At 43.1% G+C, this 26172-nt stretch overlaps 1 protein-coding gene across 2 annotated transcripts in view; it reads left to right on the plus strand.

Moving 5' to 3' along the window:
* The first annotated feature begins 4761 nt into the window (after window positions 1-4761).
* The window catches only part of SLC16A7 (solute carrier family 16 member 7), a 55682-nt gene continuing 34271 nt past the window's right edge, over window positions 4762-26172 (plus strand). Inside the window, exon 1 of one of the 2 annotated variants that reach the window (XM_075274367.1) lies at window positions 4762-4864. The gene's annotated coding sequence lies outside the window, so the exon portion shown is untranslated. Of the gene's footprint in view, window positions 4865-9372; window positions 9414-26172 lie in introns of those variants that run through there. The other variant, XM_075274368.1, reaches the window with a different exon arrangement.

The raw sequence follows: 26172 nt of genomic DNA on the forward strand, positions 1-26172 counted from the left end.
TACTGTCGCATACATGAATTACTTTCATGGCACCTATAAAAGCAGTGCTGTACTTATGTTAATGATTCTCTCAGAACATAGCAACCAGGTGAGCAGACACCTCTATAAATCATAGGTTTGGGCACATTCTCTAGTACACTATTAGGAAAGAGACCTAATATTACTGCTATAAAATACTAAGGAATGATACCCTATGTGCATACCGGTGTCTGCTGTTGTATAAGGGCTGCTTTAAAGAAAAAAGGGCAATCTTTAGATTGTCCATTACAGGAATAATTTAGGAAAGTGGATTCACTAATGTCATTGCTTGCAATATTTTCCAAGCAGTTTGTGTGTTCTTGTTATTGCATTTTTGCAGGACCCCAGAGGCAATGTATTATGTGTACCATGTTTATCAAGAAAATTACGCTGGCTTTAAGTAAAGCTGGAGCTTGTGCCAAAGCAACAGAAGTACGGTAATAGAAAATGTGATGCCAAAAAACTAATGTCAAGTACAAGTTAGGCTGGTTTCACTCTAAGGTTTTAGTATATGTTGTTCTGAGAACAATGGACATTAAAACTGCCACCAGAATGACAGATACAAATGGAACTTTTCCCTTTGTGTCTGTCATCGTTGACACCACTGTTTAAATAAATATGTTAGGCAAAATCCATTGGTTTTTCTGGTTTCTGACAGAGACAAAAAAAAAAATCTGTGCTGCTCTTTCTGTATATTTATACTTTCTGTACAAAAGTTAGGTTAAGGCCCCAAGTAGCAATCCGCAGTCAAAAAACGCTGCGCTTTTTTCCTACAGCGCTTTTCACAGAAATTCTGCAAAGTTTTCCTCTGCTGACTTTCTGATTCTATTATACCAATATGAAAAACGACAGTATTTCCGTAGGTATAATTGACATGTTGCAATTTGCAAAAAAATCACAGCATTTCCACTGCAGATTTTTTTTCAGCAATGTGTGGATGAGATTAGCCAGAATCCCATTTACTTTGCATGTACTGTAAAATTCTGCTTTTTTTTTTTTTTTTTTTTTTTTTTTACTGCGGCAATTGCACTGTGGCCAAATCACAGCATTAATACTACATGGCACCCAGGACTAAAACTTGTTGCAGACTTGTTTTATTATTATTTTTAGCTGTGCTGTGAAACATGGTGAGGAAACCTTTAGGGAGTACTATGGGGATAGTTTGGAAGAGGTAGCGTAGCCTCAGGAGGCATATTATGATGCCCTATAGTCAGGGGTGAACCTGCCCTTTTTGCCGCCCGAGGCAGATGACAGAAAGCCGCCCCCCTGGATCGGAGGGAGCGTGGCGGAGCAAGGGGGCGGGGCTTAGCGGCGTTCACAGGCAGAGAGGAGGCAGGGAGAGGACCTGCTCTCTGCCTGAGCGTGAGTGGAGGCCGCTGGAGCAGCGCTGCTCCAGCGGCCTCCCCAATCCACCGCTCGGTGCGAAGCCAGTCCAGCTTAGGTAAGCAAAAATGCCGCCCTCCCTGGGGCCCTAGCATAGCGGTCACTTCAGGTCGCCTCATGGGAGGTGCGGCGCTGCCTATAGTGAGAGTTGGCACTGTAGAAACTGAGCTCTATCATGTTCTAGTCAGCCCCTGAGGTAGAAGATTACACCTCAAATCTCTGTCAGAGACAGCACTGAGACAGAGTTCATCAGATTGTGTGCCAGGAGGAGAGAAGGAGTCTCATTTATCAGGATCAGTATTTAAGGACCCATCTTCTTATCACTAGTTCAGAACCATCTACCAGCTGACGCTAGACTTGCAACAGAGTTGTTAAAGTGGAGTACACGGCACTTTTCTACCATTCTGTCTGGGCATCCTTCATCCCTAAGACTGGGTGAACCAACAGTTGAGAGACTACTACCCACATTGGGAAGCTGCACCTTTTCACAGTTATATGGTGTGCCAAAGTAATTTTACTCTGATTCAACTGCACCACTGCCTCTTGAGTCGTCCTGCATTCACCATCAGGAGCCTCATGGACACCATCGCACAGCTCAGGGTAAAAAAGGATGCCTCTCCAACACAAAGCGCGCCAAGGAAACTATTACCACCACCATCAGGTAGCACACAGTCCTCTTCATCTGTTTTCAGCCTAGGAGGTGTACTGGAGGAGTTTGGCTGAAGGCACCCCACTATCCTCCAAACCTCTTTTGACTGTGGGAAAGACTACTGCTTGTGGAGTAAATTGAGGACTTTGATATATGTGGTATAAGCAAAAAGAAAAATAGGTGAGTCAAAGCCTATCAATAGGATGTATTAAAATTACTTCTTTATTAAATATCTATTAAAAAGAGTTTGCACATAGGCAGACAACACCACTTGCTAAAATCCTAAATAAGGCCACTGCATTAACCCTACATAAGACCACTTAGCAGTATATAAAATACTAAGAACTATTTCAAGCACACATGGAGAAGGGAGGGGGGGGGGGGATTTTATGTCCTAATCATTTTATTAGTTGAACACGTAATAGATATTATACCTTATCTCAGGCCAAAGGTTTTGAAGCCTAGTTAATATGTTGAACGAGTACTATAGCTGTTAGTAGATGAAGAAACAGTTGAAGTATAACAGCTCATGAAAACAAAACAAAATACTATATTACGTTCTTCAAACAATGAGACTCTTAAACTTGAGCTGTCTCACACTGTAGGTCCATTCACCATTGAAAAACTAGCAACCTATTAACCCATTCTGTTACACACTATTTGATTTGTGGTGTACGATCAATTCTAAATTAGTTGTAGTTCAGACGTGACATTCCTCAACCCAAGTGTTTTTGCTAAGGTCCTAATTCTAACACCTCGTAGCAGCCAAACATCTCATCCTAGGCTACTACTGTAGCGTTCCAAACACCAGCGTTTCTACTCTGCCTTGAAAGCAATCTGTCAACTCGGCAGGAGAAACTAACGGAGTGGCAATAAAAATGCATAGGCGCTACTTGAATAACATCAGACGCATTTCAAAACTACTCTATATCTTAGTTCTCATCAGAGGTGGTTATTTCAGGAGAAGAGGATCTATATTTTAGCTCATTTAAAGTTTGATCATTGCCCAAACAGACCCTCCTGCTTTCCCCTCGGCAGTAGTATGTGGCCACCTTAGTGCCGAGGGGAGAGCGGCATACAAATGGAAAGTCTGTTTATATCCGTTATACACTATCTCTGATCCTCTGAATTCAGCACACTGCTGGCTTTCCCATTATGTGCCCTGGGGCTGGAGATATTGGTGCCGTTATAACAGTACCAATATCTGCTCACTGTCAGAAGGGCGTTCCTGACAATCTAGCAGGGATGTGAGGAATGCCCCCCCCGTGAGTACTCGTCCATATCTCTACTGTCAGAGGGGGTGTTCCTTACCGTCCAGCCATGACCCTGAGCTGTGAGGAATGCCCCTCCGGACTGTACTTGTCCATAGACTAGTACAGGGGGGGGGGGGAGGTTCTTCACAGCTTAGCACAGACCCGGGCCATATCCGGCCCTCTGACTGATTCAGACCGGCCCGCACAGCTTGACTAGGGAGGCGTGTCTAGGGGGCGTGTCAGGGTGGGTGGGGGGTGTCTAGGCGGCGTGTCAAGGGGCGTGTCTTTGTGCCAGCAGAAGATGAAGACATGTGGAGTGTGTCATAAGGTACTGAGAAATGTACTGGGGGAGCTGGGGGGACATTAAACTGGGGACAACTGGAGGGGGCATTAAACCGGGAAGGTAGCTGGAGGGGACCTGTCTGCCCCTAGTTGCCCCCAGTTTAATGTCACCCTCCAGCTACCCCTACGGTTTAATGTCTGCTTCTAGCTTCCCAATTTTAATGTCCCCTTCTAGTTTCCCCCAGTTTCATGTCCCGCTCCAGCTGTCAATTTATTGCCCCCCTCCAACTTCCCCCACTGTTTAATGTCCCCCTCCAGCTGCTCCAGTTTCGTGTTCCCTCTAGTTTCCACCAGTTTATACTGAGGCACTAGGAGAGGAGAGGGACTTAATACTGTGGGGCAGTTGGAAGGGAACATTATAATGTGGGGGCATATAATGTACAGGTGACTGTAGGAGGATTATACTTTGTGGGGGCACATGGAAAGATGATTGGGAATGGGCGGAGTCAACGTAGAAGTGGGTGGAGCTAAATTTGCCATGGTGCGGCCCTCTAGCATAGTTTCAATTTCTTATGCGGCCCCATGGGAAAATTAATTGCCCACCCCTGGCTTAACATTATCTCTGGATGGTAAGGAACGGCCCTCTTGACAGTACAGGGCTATGAACGAATACTGTTAGTGGGAGCGTTTCTCACAGTCCTGCTAGACGTTCAGGAATGTCCTTCTGACAGTGGGCAGACATCGGTAACGGCAACGATATCTCAAGCCCTGGGGCACAGAATGGGAAAGCCGACAATGTGCTGAATTCAGGGCACTGTTGGCTTTCTAGTGGTATGTAAAACTGTATGTGCCCAAGGACATGAAAGGTGGGCGTAAACTGATTGCATTTGTTGTACAGCACTATATATATCGTATAGTGAGTAGTATGTATATTTACAATATCTTTTGCAGTTACTTGCTACATTTTTTTCTATCATGCAACGTATATGTTTCCTTCTACATTAGTACATTAGGTACGAGGTAAGATTTGGGTTGGGTTGCCTCGCCTCAGGCAGAAGTGAGAACACTACTATGAATCCCTGAGTGTAAGCCAGCATCTGCAGGACCAGCTGAAACCGCTCTCAACCCCTCCCAATTCTTCAGAGCAGTAAGTTCATTGTCATAATACTCCTCCCACTGAAACATTACAAACGTCAGTGAAACACTCTAGTGTATCCATTCATACTTCTAAAAAAAGATATAAAAAGCAAGACGTGAGTAGGAAACCACCAACACGCAGGTAACCACATTGTAACCTTTTTCTCCTGTTGTCAAGTGATGTGTGTTCAGATTTACCATACAGTCTGCTTTCTCCTATACAACACCATGATAGTAGTCATGTGTAATAGTTCTAGCCAGTCCTGGGCTAGTATTCTACAGGTTATCCAGGTTGCTTGTCTATTTTAGCGTTCCTTTAGAAAGTATTTAACCCTGTAATTTCTATTGTGGGTATGCAGACCGTCCTGAGTCTGCTGAGAAATATTTCTGTGTCCTACATTTAAGGGGGCGGTGAACGTCTTCCCTGCTGCCAGTGGAGAGGAATAAATGTGTCATTGTGACGTGGAATAGTCTACGCACAGTCTCACTCTGCCATGTTTACATTCACTAGGGATGGGTGAAATCTGCAATTTGCAGACTGTATTAACCGAGAATCCATGTACTACATGACTGCCTCTAAATGTAATGAACCCGCTGATTTACAACTAAAAGCTAATGTTCACCGGCATCCTTTTACCTTCACACAATGAGAAAAACCTATTAACCATAATCGATATTAATCTTCAGCAATCTGTACTGTAGTCGGTATGTACACTGTAAAAAATACCTTTAGTACTCAATGTACAGTATGTTCCACTTATGCAATACACAAGAAAATATGTGGCCATATGGTATCATCAAAACTGCTGTTCAGAGGTTGAGAACTGCAAGAGACATATCCAGAATGTGGTAATGCAGATGTAATGAATGTAGTACATTAGTAGGAAGTATGGCTCAGTTTTGCTTGGTTAATCATACCCTTATGTAGGATAATCAAATACAGCTTTCAGATGGCATGCAAATGAAGCGACAGAAGCAGATTGCATCAGAGATACAGGCATAGGAATACTTGCCTAAAGATTCTGCTCTTGTGATTGTTTTATCGACAGCTCGAAATACTGATATAGATCACTGTATTGTTTCCATTTCTATATGCAATGCCTAGAAATTTAATCCCCCTCCTCAATGGGCTTTTTCAGATGTTATTGTGGAAAAACAATAAACGAATGTAATTATGTTTTATTAGGTTTTATCAATAGAAAAAGGCAAAATAATAAACAAAAAAGTAAAAACAAATATCTGCCAAATGATAATTATTAACATAAAATCATTATATTTCATTCCTTATCAAGAAATGAATGGCTGGATATGCTCAGTATGTGTGTGTGTGTGTGGGGGGGGCACTTATGGCATCAGTAAGCCTGCATTCACATGATGATAATCATCCATGTGATGTTTGTTTTTTAATGGCTGTCACGCAACTGCATTAAATTGACTGTGAATGGGGGCTATTCACATAGCAGATTTATTTTTACTTTTTTATCATGTTCTATCTTTGTCGGTTTTCACAGATTTCTCAGTAGACTGAAATGTGTGAGGGATTCATGAAAACAGGTTCCTCTCCCCCCACAGATTCTAAAGTTCTTTTTGCATATTAAAGAAAAGTTGTCAAATTCTGCTGATTTTATTGGGACCAACTAAGAAATGTGTATAGAGACCCCAATCTCTTCCCCGGTGTATGAGCTAAGAACATATTCACATAACACTGCCATTGTGGATTTTTTTTTTATGTGACCCAACCCAATCATCCATTTTTCACGGACGTAACTCAGACCTTCATTAGTTGATAAAAACAGGTTAATTGGGTTCATGTATCTATCAGACTGGACAAAAATAGAGCATGTCAGTTTTTTTTAATTGATCATTGTCTGTCAGAACACTTGTTCACTCCCAGTGAAGTATTGGGCATGTTGAAATTTCAACTCTTTGGAGGAGACTTACTAAGCCCTCGTTCACATCTGCGTTTGGATTCCGTCCGGGGGAGTCCACATGGGGACCCCACAACGGAATACCAAACGCAAGTGCAAAGTGCTGTGCTGTAAAAGCGCACATACCCCATAGACTATAATAGGGTCACTTTTTAGACACTTTTATGTCTTGCACATAAAGGACGTGGCTTAATGAAAAGAAGAGCGTGTTTCCAAAAATGGGTGTGTCCTAAAGTGCAAAATTTGTCAGGAAGTTGTCCCATATCTTAAATGCACATTACCAACATTTTGTAAACAGAACCTTAAGCTCTCCATATAGACTCAAACATTTGGTGACCAAACTCACCAATTTTGGTGGATCATCTAATGTGTATGGGGATGGGTGGGCGGGGACTGACAATTATCTTCCCTAGTGGTGGTAGGTGTCAGGGAGATATGAATTGGAATTCAATTGCCCAATCCCTTTGTTTTCTGGAAGATAAGCCACCACTTTTGATGTCCTGAAGGAGTTTGTCTATTCTCCTATTCATTACACCTATATTCTGATATACTGCTTGGTCGAGCCCTGTGTACATGACTATGGGGGTATCGGGTAAAACAGCTGTCAGCAGTTCGAGCATTACTTTGTTGTTTCTAAACCATACCTCCGTCTGCTGCAATTCATATTCTATGCCTGTGTACTCAATCCAGGGTGTTTAAGTCTTAGGGCCCATGCACACGGAGTAAACGCACGTGCATTTTTTCATAATACACGTGTAAAGAATACGCGTGTAAAAATAAGACTCCCATTGACTTCAATGACATTTTTTACATGTGTAAAAAACGCGCCAAAAAGCGTGCGTGTGCATGGGCCCTTAAGATCCTGTGGTCAACAGCAACAGCTGCATGTAAAGGGTTTTAAAAAGATAGGGATGCCTTCTGTAGGCATTGGAACCCCTGTGAACGAGATTACATGGGTCTGATACTTTTACATGGCAGCTGGGGGCCTAATGAAAGCCCCAGGACTTCCAACTGTATAATACTATTAGGCCGTGCCAAAGTCTTAGCCTAAAGGAATGTGACACATAGGTAGTGCAATGCATTATTTAAGCAATCAGAACATCGAAAGTTAAGGTCCCCTAGGGGAATTGAAAGAAATTGCATTAAAAATAAAGTAAAAAAACCCACTGTAAAATCATAATAAAACATTAACCCCCCACCCCAAAACGTGAATAAATAATTTATATAATTTATTATATATTATATAATTAATGCATTTTCTGTATGTTTTTTGGGAACAGTATAACCAAGGAAGGGGGAGTGGGTGGGTAAATAATATTAGAGGGAGACTAGAACAACTAGCAAATTAAAAGAAAGTAAATGACTGTAATGAAATAACACTTCTGGTAGTTGCTTTTATAAATATAGCTATAGGTTAAAACTTGGAGTATAATCAGAATAACGTAATAGATCATTCCAATAACTAGAACAGTGACAACCGTGAGCGAGCACTCAGGAGAGACTGATGGGGGTCCACTACCCCATCTATTGGGACCATAGAGTCATAGCCAAGATGACTGTATTTGCACATACTTTTCATAGTGGCCTGTTGTCCAACTAGACATTCTCAGAGACTCATTCTGATCTAGTTGGCAGTTTGCAGCCATTTCAAGGATAGTTTTGCTGCAAGCAGAAGATTTTCGGTAAATCTCTTCTGGGCCAAAAGTTCAGCCCCTCTAGTAGTGCAAGAGTTATATTTGAGAGGAAGAGTGTGAACTGCAGATAAGTTTCTGAAAAAATGTTTTTCTAATGACCATTCATTCATTCATTCATTAGAGCTGCAGGGAAGCAGATGACTATAATGTTGGGAGTCCAGGTCTTGGCTTAGGGTTGGGTTTGGGAAATATGGCTCACATCAGGTCCATAATCCCTGAACCCACCCTTGTGAAACAGGCCTTATAGCCCTTACCCACACGTCCCAAACAAGAACGATGAGACGCCAAAGACACTCGAACCCAACCCAACCCACGCACCCCATACCCACCCCCTTTCCCCACCCCCCAACCATTCTTTGCTTTGACAACGCCAAATGTTTTTTCTTCGGTAATGCTAATAAAGCACATTTGTATTTGTATTTGAAAGTGGACATTCACTTCAAGACTAAATCCAATAAAGATCCATGTGATATCTAGCAAGGGGCCCATACTGAACCTCCATTTGTGTCCTACTTAAAGTGTTAAATGACATTATGGTGACAATCAATTTCTACCCATAAGTTTTGGTTTCAAGGAGAATATGCTGTCTCTTTAAGATGGATGAGTAGACAGTCCATGTGCTATCATATAGTGGATTATTTTCATTGCTATCTGCATAGATAACATAGTAACAATTAGCTGAAACATTTTCATTGACTGGCAGGTGCAGAATGAAATCATTTTGTCGGTGTAACCTTGTTATGCTGAGGTTACTGCTAAGTGTATCGTTCACATGCAATATGTTGTTTGAGCAGGAATGCAAAGTCTTTGCTCTAACTGTGCTAAGAGGTATGCATTAGCATTGACGATACATGAAAACAGACAAGTTCAATGTGAATATCTTCTGTAGAGGTCATTCGCTTAATAATAGGTTAGTACTTTTAATGGAAACAATGAACAGGGGTGTGAGTGATAGCAACCAATGAGTAGCGAGAGCTGTTGGAATGAATTGAACTCACTCGAACACTGGAGACATCAGTATACAGTATAGGACATTTCAGGGATATCCTTGTTCCTGCTGCATTACCAGGTGCTGTATAGTTTTCTTTTTTAAAGTTTTATTTTTTATCATTATGAAAGGTATTTTGGTATACTGTATCACCCTGTTCTCTACAATAGTGCACAATAATTTAGAAACCCATTTTAGCCGAGAGAAAAAAGAATTTCAGTTATGACTCAGCGAAGTTACAATTTATACTGCATTCTGACTTTTCTTTAGCATGACAATGCATACTTTTTTCACTTATGTCTCGAGAATCACTGCAAACTTTTTTTTTTTTTTTTTTAGTTTAGTATGTAATTGCACATACTGTATATAGCTGTATATTGTGCATCAATATTTATTCAACAGGTTTCTATAGTACAATGCACCACCCTCCACATGTGGGAAAGATGGCACAAAGTTTCTCAATTTCTTTTCCACAGGATGGTGATATGTGTCTCATAACTGGGGGCTCCACCACTAAGTCCTCTAAAATATTATAAAGCAGGTCCCAAACCACATGTTCCTCCTAACTGCAAAATTGTAGTGAGAAGGAATCTGAATGGAGAAGCAGTCAAGCTAAGTCCTGGTGCTCTATTATTCTGTTTTTTACTTCCTGCCTCGCAAACCACATAAGTTTGCAATTTTTTTCAGTCACAGATCCAGATGACAGCTTAATGTTTGGTGGACAAATTTTACTTTGTAATGGTACCATTTTGTACTCTGGACAATGTACTGAGAAGCTGGGAAAAAAAATCAGAATGATGTGGAATTGGTGAAAAACTGCATTTGTGTGACAAAATGACATGTCCCCCACATTCCATGGGTTGGTTTGATTCTGGGTATGCCAAATTGATAATATATATATATATATATATATATATATATATATATATATATATATATATATAATTAACCCCGTAAAAAATTGTCACTCGCTATATGAGAGAAATATGTATATACATGCTTGAGTTGTAAGATGCATGGATGTATTAAGTTGTTTGTGTATTGTATTTCAAATCTAGTGAAAGGATAGTAATTTTAATTTTTAGGATTTTTGTTGTATTTTAATTTTATTTTTTCTAATTATTTTATTAGCATTTTAGAAGTTCAATAACTATATTCCTATGACAGGTCCGGGAGCCTTCAGTAGGTTTCCAGTTATCATAAGGGCAACTTCTGTGATATGGCTACACAGGAGACGTTCTGCAACTACAAAGGTACAGGGCCACTGAGTAACAGCTCTGGGCAGCTGTGAGCAACTTTTTGGGGACATCACAAAAATCAATGCATTCGATCAGAGTGTCCTCCAATTGCAGGCATTAGCTCTGGGTCTCCACTGTGTAATGATGGGCGCTCTACTTCAGAGCAGCTGTCTTCTTTAAAAGCTTGGTATCTGTTGAACTATTACAAAGGATGCCAGGAAGAGGTTAAAGAGGCCCTTTTACCACCTCCACCAGCTTCAATTATGTTTATTCTTTGAAAGGTGTTGCTCCTCTGATTTTGGAACTGGAATTGGATTTTGGCATTGTAATTTTTCAGTTAGCCCCCATTATTCCTAAGCATTCAGTGTCCTTCGTTTACAAATAATTATGCTCTCTGATGTCAGGTGGTGAAACGTCTTTCTGCTCCAGCCCAGGATCACCCAACTGACAGTAGAGTGCACAATTTTGCTAAAACTAACAGAAATTATTGCTCTTGGATGGTGGGGCTAGAGAAAAATTTCCAACAGTTTTTAAAGAGGACCTTTCACCTTCTGGGGCACATGTGGTGTAATACACCGCTAGAAAGCCAACCGTGCGCTGAATTCAGCACACTATCGGCTTTCATGATCTGTGCCCCCGCTGAAGAGCTATCAATGCCGATACCGTAGCTCTTCACTTTCAAAAGGACGTTTCTGACAGTCAGTCAGGAACACCCTTCTTCACAGTACCATCTATTGCACTGTACTATGAGAGGGGGTGTTCCTTACCGTCTAGTGATGATGCTGAGCAGTGAGGAACGCCCCTTCCCCCCAGTACTCGTCTTTGGACGAATACTATCAGGAGGGGTGGAAGGCATTCCTCACAGCTCTCACAGTAGAGCGCAATAGACGCTACTACAAGGAAGAGCGTTCCTGACTCGCTGTACTCTGTACTCGCTGTACTATGGTATCGGCAACGATAGCTCTTCACCGGAGGCACAGAACATGATACATGAGCGTGAAAGGCGATAGTGCGCTGTCTACTTTCTAGCGCTTTACAAAACCGCATGTGCCTCAGGAGGTGAAAAGTCCTCTTTAAAGTGCTGCTAAATAAATAAAATGTATTTATTATTATTACTATTATTATTATTATTATTATTATTATTATCTGTGCTGGAATCAATGGAGAGGTGCCCTTAAGGATGCGATGAGTTAGAGTTAGTGAAAAGTCCTCTGCATTCAAACAAATACTCCACTTGTTGAACATGCTATTCCTTTATGCTTTATATATTTGCTATTGGTATGCAGTTACATTGAACTTGGTTATCGTTTTGCTAGACTAACAGCAGTTGAATCTATTATCAACGATAAACTTGATAGACGATATCACCATTCCAATCTCTGCTATTGGGTTATGTAAATTCTGGCTACACCCTTCTGTGGAATGCATGAAATCATGTTCTTACTAAACTGGCACAGTAATAAGATTTTGTTCTGAGCAAGCTAGATTTAGTAAAGCAAATTCATAATGAAAGATGTAGTTTTATTGTGGTCACTAATGCAATATCAATAATGAAAAGTTAAATATGCTATACACTATAGACTATAAGCATGGGGCCACAAAGGATAGACAAATTGTTAAATACCACCTCCCCCAAGCATATTCAACTGCCACTTTTGTAGATTTGGAAAAAAAAATACTTTGGAAGATTTATGCAAATGAAGAAGCAGTTGGTCAGCGGGGTGGGCCTTCAGCTCCTTTGACCATTGCTCTTTCCACTCAGACCCCTATCAAATTCTGCATGTGCCAACTCATGCAGTGAGCGTTGATCCTCCCACTGCTACGACATTCCCATTCTATTTCAGCAACAAGAGATTTGCTCCCTTTATGCCAAATGGGTAATTAGCATAAGACTTCAAAATTATGTATTGATCTAAATCTATATAACAACGGTATGTTGTTAATAGAAGGAGACCTACAGATTGCCCTAACTACACTAAAGTTGATTAAACCTCTTTGCTTTTGTATTGATTTCCAGGGTCATAGTTATAGGGGATGCAGCAGTAGTAGTCTCTACCAGCCTTGAACCCTAGGGGCCCCAAAGATCCCTCTGCCATATAAAATATACCACTATTCTCAATGGCACAATGTAGGAATGGGGCCCCATTACAAATGTTGCACTGGGGCCCTGGAGCAAGTTACACCTCTGCTGATACACCTACTTCTTGGAGAGTGTTCTCCACGTGGGTGGATGTTGTAAAGGGATTTTGCTTTATCATAAAAAGGATTTTGCATTCATCACTGTTGTCTTCCGTGGACATACAGACCTTTTTGAGTTGTCAATGTACCACACTGTTGATTTGACCACTCCTAACATTTCTGCTATCTCTCTGATGGAATTTTCTTACTTTTTTTTTTCCCGCCTAATAATGGTACATTTCACTTACATTGAGAGCTCCTTTGACCGCATGTTTGCATTCACAGCAACAGCTGGACACATGCTCCTTATGTTCACAATTAAGACATGAAGGTTATTGTCCTGTATCTATTGGGTAGAAGGGTTTGCTGTGCAAAAATGGAACCTGTCACCAGTCAGGGCGAGTTCACACCTGTGCCCGGTGCTTTGTTGGTTTCCGTCTTCTGCCCAAGAAACTGGACAGTGTCCGCCCGTGAGCGTCTTGTGCCTCTCAGCGACAAAACCGCTTTTTTTTAACCGGACTCATAGTCTTGCATGTCCGACTTTTGTGTTTCAAAACTAACTGCCAGTTTCCATCCCCCGTCCAGTTTCTCAGACAGAAAACAGAAACCTGCAAAGCGCACAGGTGTGAACCCGCCCTAAGCTACAGTGCAATAAGCATGCAGCATGTTATAGAGCAAGATGAGCTGAACATATTAATATATCATTTTATGGGAAAGGATTTAGTGTAACCTGTCAATGATTCATTAACCTCTTTCTTTCCTATAAGCTATCTCTGTATACACAGTCATAGATGGGAGGCTGTAAGTGACTGATAGGGCCATGTCCTTGACTTTTATAGCAAAGAAAGAGTAGCAATATCAATGAATATAATATGTTATACTGAATCTTTCCCCCAAATCTATATATTATGATAAGCTTCTCCTGCTCTATAACAGACTGCCTGTGGATTGAGCTACAACTACCTGGTGACAGGTTCCCTTTAAGCAACCTGTCCCATCTATGCATCATGCCTTTGTTTTTAAGCCTGATTGCAGAGTCCTTCAGTTCGATTAAGCCGGAAATCTGCTGTTTACAACAAATTCCTCCTCCATAGTCAGTGAATGCCATGTACAATGTGTCATTTACACTGTGAAATGTGTAATAGGGCAACATAACACTCAGCTTATTGCTTGCTGCTTCCAAATATTTCACTGGCTAAAAATCTCAGTGTAATATTAGAAAATCTATACTTTGCATTAGAATTATCATTGTCAGAAAAGGTCTTAGGGTATATGATTGCCTTTAGTCATACACTGTAATGTATCTCATGCTCATGAGATTGAGTGACAATGAGGAGCAAAAGTGAAAGTCTATTGAAGGGATTGTTTCACCAGACCCACAGATGGATGGGATGGATCACTTGAATCAAATAATATTTTCCACTTGTGAATCTGTTTCTCTGTTGCTCAGATTTTGCTGTTTTTATCAATTTGCAGATAGGTAAGCGGCAAGAGCTTCATTACTCCAAAATGATCATTTGCATATTGACAAAAACAGAGGCACCAATTAAGAAGAAGACATTGATTCACGTAACTCTACCCTGTCCATCTGCAGGGTTGGTTTGATCTACTCGATTATGGTGACGCATCATTTAAAGGGGTTTCCAAGACCATAACAATTTAGTTTTAAGGGAGGAAATTCTATAAAATAACAAAAGGACCCCAACTCTTCAGCACCACTGCTCCGATCCTCTAATTTATGTTTGTTTGGCTGCTCTGGTGGTAACCCCAGTCTACATATGTAACTTCTGCAGCTAAACCAGTGGTTCTTAACCAGGGATCGAACCCTAGGCCCTATGTACGGTTCATTTTGTGTACCAGTAAAAACCATATACCTATGTCTTGAATTTGGAAAAAAATCATATTTGATTTATCACTAAAGAAGGGTTCAGTGAATGTGCATATGAAACTGGTGGGATCGGTACCTCAAACAAGGTTAAGAACCACTGAGCTAAACACTGATCTAACTGGTCTCATGACATACATTGCCATGGTCTGTGTTTGGCGGCAGTACTTACATGTATAGGCTGGTGCTGCCATAGCTACAGCCAAATAAATAAAGACCATTTATTTTATGCTCTATGGTGTTGGAGATTCCCTTTTTAAACAAATATGACAAAGCATGGGGGTTTTACCATAATGTAAATTTCCAGTGATAATTAAAGTGATAGAACAATGATCTAATGCCGTACTTTTTCAAACTGTGAGGCAGGCCTAGGGCTCACACTAGCGTTCTGGTTTCTGTCCTTCAGGTCCACTTGGAGACCCAAAAGACCTAAACCCTATCTGATTAAAAAAAAGTTACATGTGCAAATCTGTGGACCCCATAGACTATAATGGAATGGGATCCTCCAGGTTCTGTTGATTTTAAGTGGAATCTGGGATGGAGTGCCTGAACACTAGTATGAACCTAGCGTTACTGGTGAGGCACAGCTTTCTGACTGGGAGACAAAGCTTTCTAAGGGCTCCTTCAGATGGAGGATACGCTGTCTGATTTTGAACGTGTAGACATTCCGAATCAGCAGCGTTTAAAGCAGGTCCCATTGCTTTCTATGGGAGCCGGCATACGCGTGCTCCCCATAGAAATGAATGGGAAAAAGCAGCCCATTCATTTCTATGGGGAGCGCACGTATGCCGGCCCTAACAGTGTCAGCTCTGACACAGTATAGGGACTTTAAATCAAAAAGTGCACTGATGTGTCAGGGTTGAATAACAAGGCAGTCTCTGTGGCTAGAAAGGCTGACATCACCAAGAGCCCTCAGGTCCTTCATCTGGAAGCAGTTCAGTCAGAGTCTGCAGGCTGAATGGTCTAATCTGGAGACAGAGGCATCAGAGTGGTATTAGAGGTAGGAGGCTCTTCACTTATCTCCTCTCTCTATTGTGATGGGTCCTTACAGTGTAGGTGGTGTGGAAGGCTTTATTTGGGGAGAATGCTATTCCAATGGAATCCTGATGGAAAGGAAAAGGGGAAATTGTACCTGCCATTCGGAAGGTTAGGGGGCATTGCTGCTACCAGTGATGCTGTATGGTTATTTGGCGCTTCTGCGTAGGTATTTTCTGCTGCACAGTAGTATTTGTTCGGCACTGGTATGTTGAGAAGTTGCAGTGTGGTATTTGCCATTTTTGCTTAGGTATTTGACACGGCACCGTGGTATTTGGCATTCTGCTGCACTGTAGTATTTGGAACTGATGGGGAGGTATTTTCTGCTGCAGAGTGGTATTTGGAACTGATGGGGAGGTATTTTCTGCTGCACTGTGGTATTTGGCGCTGATGGGAGGTATTTTCTGCTGCAGTGTGGTATTTGGAACTGATGGGGGGTATTTTCTGCTGCAGTGTGGTATTTTGAACTGATGGGGGGTATTTTCTGCTGCACTGTAGTATTTGGCACTGATGGGGAGGTATTTTCTGCTGCACTGTGGTATTTGGAACTGATGGGGGGTATTTTCTGCTGCACTGTGGTATTTGGTGTATTATGTGTACAGCATATTGCAATTTGTTTGTTACTTTGTGTTGGCAATTGTGTTCTGGTGGAGACCCAGAATTACCATGGACTTACTGGTAAGTTTGGAATAAAAAAACTTTGTAAATCCCTGATCTATTAGTTTCCAACAAGCCATTACTGTTTTACTAGTTATGCAGGTTTTTATGACATCAAAGCAAGTACTAGACAGGATACAGCTGAAACGTTTTAGAATGTCAAAAGTCAACTATGTTAGGAGTATTTAGGTTCATTGCTTTCTTTCCTGGTTGATTAGTCTGTCCTCCCATTTGCACCTGGGAGGAGTGGTCTCTACTCTGTATTTAAACCCATGCCTCCCATGGTTCTGTGCTGAGTGTCGCTTTTACAGAGCTAGGCCTTAGCAGGAGGAGTAGGTGGTTGTCTTGGATAGAGGAAGTTCCGTGGTTGGTTCTTGGGAGGTTTTGGGTGAACAAGTTGGTTTGTGTTTTCCCTTCTGTGTTCACCAATCCTCCCTCTGTGTATAATTGACTGTGTGAGTGAATTGCCTTATCCTTTGATTTCTACTCAGTTTCCCTGTGTTTGTTTCCTAGTGTAAAGTTCCTTCCCATATTGGTTTGGGGGAATTCTTTCCTACATGTTTCCTGTGTGCTGCTTGTGTTGTTAGTCAGCGCACACCCTTGTCAGTCCCTGTCAGTAGCAGCTTCACTTGTTCGTTAGGGGTGACCCCCTTTAGTCTCCAGTCCCTAGAGATCTTATAGGGCATTCCTTCTCCCACTTTCCTCTAGGCCTACGGTGTCAGTGAGAGAGGAGCTGTCGGGGTCAGGCTTAGCCTGAGAACAGCCGACCTACACCCGTGAGGCAGGGACCGGGTTAGCTAGTGGGAGTAGTGCAGGGCGAGATTCCCTACTGCTATCCCTTAGCCCCGTTGCAGCTACCTGGACTGACATAACAGTACACTCAGCCGGTAAAAAAAAAAAAAAAAAGGTTTGTTTGTATTATGACGGACCTGAAACAGTTGTACCAGGCGGTGCAGCAGATCTCCACTGAGATGGAGGGGATCAAGCTACGAATGGATGCCATCCAAGCTTCTGGCGTATCTCAAGTACAGCAGTTGGCTCAACACACAGCCTCTCAGGTGGAGGGCATACAGAGGCAGGTGAGTAGCGCCCCTGTGGGTCGGCCTCTGGAGCCAAAAGTCACCTTACCTGAACCCTTCCGAGGTAAGAGGTCAGATTTTTTCCGATTTCAAAAGGACTGTCTTTTGTATTTCCGGCTACGGCCGTTTTCCTCCGGTTCTGAGGTACAGAGAGTTGGGATTATTATTACTTTATTGAGAGATGATCCCCTCATCTGGGCACATTCGTTACCAGCCGACTCAGCTTGCTTACTAACTGTAGAGGCGTTTTTCTCCACAATGGGGTTACTGTATGACGACCCAGACAGGGTACGCACGGCTGAGTATAACCTACGACGTGTGGTGCAAGGGGATCACGCTATAGAGAAATATTGCACGGAGTTTCGTAGGTGGGCAGCAGAAGTACATTGGAATGACCCCGCTCTACTTAGTCAGTTTGAGACAGGGCTCTCAGACCAGGTTAAAGACCATCTAGTTTCTCACCCTGTTCCGGGAGATCTAGATGAGGCCATGCAGCTGGCAATTAGAGTTGGACGGCGCCTCCGGGAGCGTGGAGACAAGAGTCCTGGGGGGCTTAACCCTCCTCAATTCTCCGTTTTTAGAGAGGACCCGGGGGACCAACCCATGCAGATTGGGGCCACTGTGCGAAGTGCCAGACCCAAGAGTGAAGGGTCCCGCACAGTACGCTGTTTTGTGTGTGGAGGGATGGGACATGTAGCAAGGGTATGCCCCTCCAGAGAATGGTTCGCCAAGGAGAGTAATAACCCCAGGTCTATTGAGGGTAAAGGGAGAAAACCTACTAAGGAGGGAGGTGTGCATATTTCCTGTACTCAGACTGCCGGGTTGACCCTTGAAGGATGGGTAAATGGGCAGAAGTGCCGGATTTTGGTTGATTGTGGTTCGGCAGTCAACCTTATTGACTCAGAGTTTTGTGAGCTATTAAGGGTGAGTCCTTTGGTCTTGGAGTCTCAGATACCGGTGTGGGCTATTGATAAGACCCCTCTACAGCAAGCTGTCATCTCCAAACAGGTGGAGGGTTTGGAGTTTATTGTGGGTGGCCACAGGGAAGAGATTGACTTGTTCTTGTTGTCTAAATTACCAGCACAAGTAGTGTTGGGGTGGCCCTGGCTGAAGCAGCATAACCCTATTATCAACTGGGAGACCGAGTCAGTAGTTTCTTGGGGGCAGGGGTGTAATGGTCGATGTCTGCCCATATCCGTTATGTCTTTGTCTATAGACAATTTGCCTCAAGAAATATGTGAGTTCAGGGAGGTCTTTGAGGAAAGGGCAGCCAAGACATTACCACCACATCGCACCTATGATTGCTCGATTAAATTTATACCAAATGCAGTGCTACCCAAGACACGATTGTACAATCTCACTATTCCGGAGAGGGAGGCGCTCAAAGAGTATATTGAGGGGAGTCTAGAGGTGGGGCATATTCGCCCATCTAAGTCCCCAGTAGCAGTGGGGTTTTTCTTTGTAAAGAAGAAAGATGGAGGGTTGCGCCCTTGTTTGGATTTTAGGGAGATTAACAAAATCACGGTGCGGAATCCCTATCCCATTCCGTTGATCTCGGATCTATTCAGCCAGATTACGGGAGCCCGCTGGTTTAGTAAAATAGATTTACGTGGGGCATATAACTTGCTGAGAATCAAGAAGGGGGATGAGTGGAAAACAGCGTTTAACACACCCCTAGGACACTTTGAGAATCTAGTGATGCCTTTCGGTCTAACCAATGCGCCTGCGTTTTTTCAGAATTTTATTAATGATGTACTAAGTGCCGTCATAGGGAGGGGGGTTGTGGTCTATCTGGACGATATACTCATTTACACCCCGGATTTGGAGACTCATTGGGAGAGAGTGAGAGAGGTTTTAGATCTCCTGAGGGTTAACCAATTAAGTGCTAAGCTGGAGAAATGTGTGTTCGCGGTCAATAAGTTATGTTTCCTTGGCTATATCCTATCGGACAAGGGGTTCGAGATGGACCCTGAGAAGGTCAGGGCAGTCTTGGAGTGGCCGCGACCCGAGAACCTAAAGGCGGTCCAACGGTTCTTGGGGTTCTCCAACTATTATCGCCAGTTTATCAAGGGATTTTCTGAGGTTGTGAAACCTATCTCGGACTTGACTAAGAAGGGGGCTGACTGTGCTAAGTGGTCGCCAGAGGCGCTGGCTGCGTTTGAAGAACTGAAGAAGCGATTCTCGTCCGCTCCCATTTTGAGACAGCCGGATGAGAGGTTGGCCTTCCGAGTGGAGGTGGATGCCTCCTCGGTGGGGGTGGGAGCAGTACTTTCTCAGGAGTTCGAGGAGGGTATGCATCCCTGTGCCTTCTTTTCTAAGAAATTCTCTGCCTCTGAACGGAATTATGACATCGGGGATAGGGAACTACTGGCAATAAAACTAGCGTTCGAACATTGGCGTCATTTCCTGGAGGGGGCCAGAAGGCCAGTCCAGGTATTTACTGACCACAAGAATTTGGTTTATCTTGGGTCGGCGAAGAGATTAAATGCACGGCAGGCCAGATGGGCTCTATTTTTTGCGCGGTTCCATTTTACCGTGACTTATGTGCCGGGTTCAAAGAATGTCAAGGCTGATGCTTTATCCCGGTATATGTCGACTGAGGAGGAACGAGAGGCGCCTGCCACTATTCTTGGGGATGGAGTGGTGGTAGCAGTATTGGGCGCGAAATTGGAGAAGGCCTTGATCGAAGCGCAACACGCTGCACCTTCCAAGATACCTAGAAACAAGCTTTTTGTCCCAACTACTCTCCGACAAAGTCTCCTGAGGGAGTGTCACGAGTCGGTTCTTGCTGGTCACCCGGGGGTTTCAGAGACCATGAGATTGGTGTCTAGGAATTTTTGGTGGCCAGGGTGGAGTAAGGATGTCTTGCAGTTTGTTCAAAATTGTTCGGTCTGTGCAAGAGCCAAGGCGTCGCATACCCGTCCCCACGGTCTTCTACATCCATTGGAACCTCCTAAGGCACCTTGGACTCATCTGTCTATGGATTTCATCACGGGCCTTCCGGTGTCTAAGGGTTTCACGGTCATTTGGGTAGTCGTTGACCGCTTCACGAAAATGTGCCATTTGATCCCGTTTTCCAGGCTGCCATGTGCCAAGACACTATCTGAAGCGTTTATTAAAGAAATTGTAAGGTTGCATGGTCTTCCTGAGGATATCGTTTCGGACAGGGGACCGCAATTTGTGGCTAAATTCTGGCGGGCTTTTTGCAGCAGGTTGGGAGTTACACTGTCGTTTTCCTCCGGGTTTCACCCAGAGTCTAACGGACAAACAGAGAGGAAGAATCAGGATGTGGAACAGTTTTTGAGGTGTTTTGTTCGAGAGAACCAGAATAATTGGGCTGCCTTTCTCCCCCTGGCAGAATTTTCCCTAAACAACCATGATTCCAATGCCACAGGAACCACACCTTTTTTTTGCTCCGGTGGTAGACATCCTGTTTTCGGAGTATTTTCTTCCATTTCTTCCCCAGTTCCGGAGGAGGAGCTATTTTCTAAAAAGCTGCAAGGGGTATGGTCCCGTATCCGAGAGAATCTGGTGCGGGCGTCGCACCAGGCTAAGGTCCAGGCGGATCGGAAGAGAGGAGAGTTGCAGTTCTTCCCTGGTGAGATGGTTTGGTTGTCCACCAAGAATATCAGGTTGAAGGTTCCTTGCAAGAAGCTGGGTCCCAGGTTTGTGGGTCCTTTTAAGATCATCAAGATGGTAAATGAAGTGGCGGCGCAGCTGCAACTACCTAAAAGGTGGAAGATAAACCGGGTGTTCCATGTCTCCTTGTTAAAGAAGGCCAAGAAGGGAACGTCTCCTGTTAAGGTTCCACCAGTTTCTGAATCCGGGGAGTATGAGATATCCCGAGTTCTGGATAGCAAATATGTTCGGGGGAAGCTACGGTATCTGGTGGCATGGAAGGGATACGGTCCTGAGGATAATTCTTGGGTTCTGGAGTCGGATATGTCAGCCCCCAGACTCGTGGAGAAATTCCACAAGGAGTTCCCGAAGAAGGATGCTCCTAGAGAATCCGGAGTCTTCTCCTTGAGGGGAGGATCCTGTTAGGAGTATTTAGGTTCATTGCTTTCTTTCCTGGTTGATTAGTCTGTCCTCCCATTTGCACCTGGGAGGAGTGGTCTCTACTCTGTATTTAAACCCATGCCTCCCATGGTTCTGTGCTGAGTGTCGCTTTTACAGAGCTAGGCCTTAGCAGGAGGAGTAGGTGGTTGTCTTGGATAGAGGAAGTTCCGTGGTTGGTTCTTGGGAGGTTTTGGGTGAACAAGTTGGTTTGTGTTTTCCCTTCTGTGTTCACCAATCCTCCCTCTGTGTATAATTGACTGTGTGAGTGAATTGCCTTATCCTTTGATTTCTACTCAGTTTCCCTGTGTTTGTTTCCTAGTGTAAAGTTCCTTCCCATATTGGTTTGGGGGAATTCTTTCCTACATGTTTCCTGTGTGCTGCTTGTGTTGTTAGTCAGCGCACACCCTTGTCAGTCCCTGTCAGTAGCAGCTTCACTTGTTCGTTAGGGGTGACCCCCTTTAGTCTCCAGTCCCTAGAGATCTTATAGGGCATTCCTTCTCCCACTTTCCTCTAGGCCTACGGTGTCAGTGAGAGAGGAGCTGTCGGGGTCAGGCTTAGCCTGAGAACAGCCGACCTACACCCGTGAGGCAGGGACCGGGTTAGCTAGTGGGAGTAGTGCAGGGCGAGATTCCCTACTGCTATCCCTTAGCCCCGTTGCAGCTACCTGGACTGACATAACAAACTATGGTTCATTCTTCAGATATTATAGTTTCTACATTCTCATTGACTTCTAGAAATTTGTAGACTCTACTGTGTTTTTTCAGTTCTAGCATTCATTTTGCCAAGGGCAGTAAAGACTGCATTGATCTCCAATAGCTTATCATAGAGTCTACCATACACACTCCTATAATAATTTTGACAGACAGTTGTCCCAATGATGCACCACTGGTCTCTGACATAGTTTCTGGTTTCTTATGATCATGCTTAAGAAATGCAGCCTGACATTTTGTATGTAATATCCAGGTCAGAGGCCTACGCTTGTTCTCCATTTGCTAAACTTTTAGGCATAGAAGGTGCTGAAGATTTTAGTAGTAATAAAATGCAGTTCCGGGAGCTATAGAGGAAGACAAATGCTCTTCAGCTACACAGGAACACTTACCTGATCTCTTCCACAAATCCTCCACTCCTGTCAATGTGTTGCACAAAGTATTGCAGTTTATTTCCATTGTAATGAATAGGGTTGAAGCGCCATCTTACACTAAAGGGGGGAATTTAATGCTATATCCATAGGAGATGCAATAATGAGGGACACACCCCTGGGACTGGATCTATCTTGGGAATGGGGGACCCCTCACTCCCATTCATGGCTGCAGTGAAGGGAGAGATAGCTGCGCATAAGTAGGTCTCTTCATTCATTTGTACAGGAGTTTCAACATAGCTGAGGCTGCCATAAATTCCAAAATGGGGTTATCCCTTTAAGCTGAGCACAGGTGCTAAGTGGTTTCCAGAAGAAATAAGCCATGTTTTCTAAAGCTGGACATCCCCTTTAACTTACACTGTAGCTGCATGACTGAGTTTCTAAACTTTGTACAACACTCTACAAACTTGATGGAAAATCCATTTCTGTTGAGACCTTTTGTGATACTTTTTCCCTGTTTGTGCTTACTGTTAAGTAGTTGTACAAAGTAGGCACATCAACTCTTCTAAATGGACTGTCAATGTGCCACTGAGCTTAACATGCCATTATGGGTTTTATTGTTTACTAAAAATCATTTTCCATCCAAAATCCATTATTTACTTTACAGTGCACTCCACCAAGAAATAAATGTGTTTGCTAAACAAATCTACTTGCCTTAAATGATGGAAATATAGGCAGCGTGCCAATCCAAATTACTGTGTGTAATCTGCTTTGTTAGGAGCCCTCGAAAAGGCAGAAATGCTTTTAGTTAATGTGCCAGTGTCGCAGCATGGTACCCACTATGATTAGTTATAATGAATGTTCAGTTATTTTCCAAAACTTACCACAACTTACTCCAATGTCCACAAGCGTATGTGCATAGGATAGAAATCTATAATATAGCCACATAGAGTAATTATAGCGTCCATATGCATCAATATTAAGATTCCATAAAATGAGTGGGCTGTCTATGAGAAACGAAGAGAAAACACATCAGTGATAAACACAACCTGCAAAGTAAATGGGATTCTGGCTAATGCCATCCACACATTGCAGCAAAAATCTGCAGAGGAAATGCTGTTATAAACACAAGTGTTTTTGCAAATCGGAGCATGTCTAGTATACCTATAAAAGCGTTCCCCTATAGGTATAATAGAAGCAGATGTTGGATCCTAGCCAGAACAGATCTTGTTTCTCATCAGTACAATACTATCTTCAGAATTACAACACTAGTTTTATCCAATTGAAAGCGGTTTGTTGCCATAACATGACCTTAGGAACCAGAACAACTTGATCTGCTGTCGTGTATAGTAATAGCAAGAACTTCATCACTAAGTGGGGCAACTTATGTAAACTGGTTTATCAGCTTGTAAAGTCACAAGCATTAAACCATTAAGCAGCAACCATTTTATTTGCTTTATAGGCATATAATCATGTTGGATTGTTGCTATATATTTAGTAGAATTCTTTTATCACCTTTCCACCACAGCCATTCTGTAAGTTGGTACAGTTACTGTGATACCAAATTTATATAATCAGTGAGCAAGAGAACCAGATGCAAACTTCTTTGAAGTTCCAAATTCCAGGAATTGTGCTACTAACACTGTGGTAGAAGCGCAATTCCTGGAATTTGGGACTTCAAAGAAGTTCGCGTCTGGTCCTCTTGTTCACTGACTGTATACACCTTAGGGGTGTTGGGAAACTTGCAGCTTGAATCCACACAGAGAGGAACCCTCTGTAGATCGGTTCCAACGTCTCCAATAAGGGCTCGTTCACATCTGCGCCCGGTCTCCATTCTGCAGGTTTCCATTTCCTGCACAAAACAGAGGCGGGAGACAGAAACCTGCAGGACTCTCTCTCACCCATTCATTTGAATGGGTTTGAAAGCTGTCCGGCCGTGAGCGGCGGTGAGCGTTTTATGCTCTCTGCCGCAAAACCGTTTTTTTTAAAAATCCAGACACAGAGTCAGACATGCAGTACTCTGTGTCCGATTTTTAAAAAAACGGTTTCGCGGCAGAGAGCATAAAACGCTCACCGCCACTCACGGCCGGACCAGTTCTGTGATTTCTGTCTTCTTGCATGCAGAAGACGGAAACCACAGAATGGAGACCCGTATGCAGGTGTGAACCTAGCGTCAGTCATGTTTATCACGACCCAATCAGGTGAGGACCTGTCATTGTTTTTATATTCACCTAATCCAGCCGAATACTACACTATGGGCCGCTCGGTGTCGTTTTTTGTTTTCTTTTGAACCAAATTTATATAGTTTTTATTACATTCTAGCACACTTTTCATATTTCCTTATACAAGGTTACATAAAGCATCTTTTTGTGGTTCCAGAAGTACTTTCTATTTATACCATTTTTGGGAATGTCTGATATTTTGATCATTTTTTTTAATTAAAAAAAAATGTTTCAGAAGCAAAACTAAAAAAAAATGTCGGTTCATCTCTTTTTACTTTACTTAAACTTTTAACATTTACTTTTAGACCCCTAGTGATATTGAACCCCAGGGTTCACTGCAATACACTGCAATGCTTACAAACAGGAGCGTAACTACTGGGGTAGCAGCGGTAACAGCTGCCACAGGGCCCGGGACATTAGGGGCCCGGTGACAGCCGCTACTCCTGCAATTTTTTTCTCTTACTATGTCGTTACCAGCTGGAGTAACTCCAGCTGGTAACAGGCCCTATTTACTTCCCAATCCTGGCAGGGGCTGGGATTGGTAAGTGACACCACGGGCCCCACAAAAACTATTGTTATACTCGGGGGTCTTCTCAGACCCCCGAGTATAATGATCGGAGGCCCAGGAGAGGTAAGGGAACAAAAAAAAACACACTGTTACTGACAGACAGACGTCATTGAAGATGGCTGACACCACCGAGGAGTGCAGCGGAGCCACGGATAGGTAAGTAACAGTGTTTTTTATGTTGATATCCCCTCTCTGTCTCCGATTATCATACTCAGGGGTCTGAAAAGACTCCAGAGCATAATAATTGTTCACGGGTATCCACAGTGGGGCATAATAGTGTGTGCAGGGGCCACTATGGGGCATAATAATATGTGCAGGGGCCACTATGGGACATAATTGTATGTGCCGGGGCCACTATGGGGTATAATAGAGCGCACAGAAATGCGGGGGGGGGGGGGGAGGAGGTCGGTCGTGGTCTTCAGCGTCAGTCGGGAAGGGGGTGGGGTTTGTCAAAAATTTGCAAGGGGGCCCCGCCATTCCTAGATACGCCACAAATTGCAAAGTATTGTAAAACAGAAGATATAGTCATGCATGAATTACTTTTTCTTTAGTCAGAAAAGTAAGACATAACAGAAGAAATCTTCCATCATGTTTACATTGGAGTGAATGCAAATGGACAACCAACGGAAAGGCTCAGTCTGCATCTGTCATTTAATGTTTTTTCCAAATAGTAATATGGGTATTGCTACAAATCATAATTTGTCCTGCAAGCGTTAGGCAGTCATATGGCTCTGTGAATGGAAAAATGAAGCTATGGGGTTTGGAAGGTGGGGAGTCAAAAACTCAAACGATGCCTGCAGTGGGAAGGGGCGTCCAGATAAGTGTAAATGTCATTAAAAAA

This window comes from Leptodactylus fuscus, chromosome 5, assembly GCF_031893055.1.
Source record: "Leptodactylus fuscus isolate aLepFus1 chromosome 5, aLepFus1.hap2, whole genome shotgun sequence".
In the NCBI taxonomy this organism is placed as follows: Eukaryota; Metazoa; Chordata; class Amphibia; order Anura; family Leptodactylidae; genus Leptodactylus; species Leptodactylus fuscus.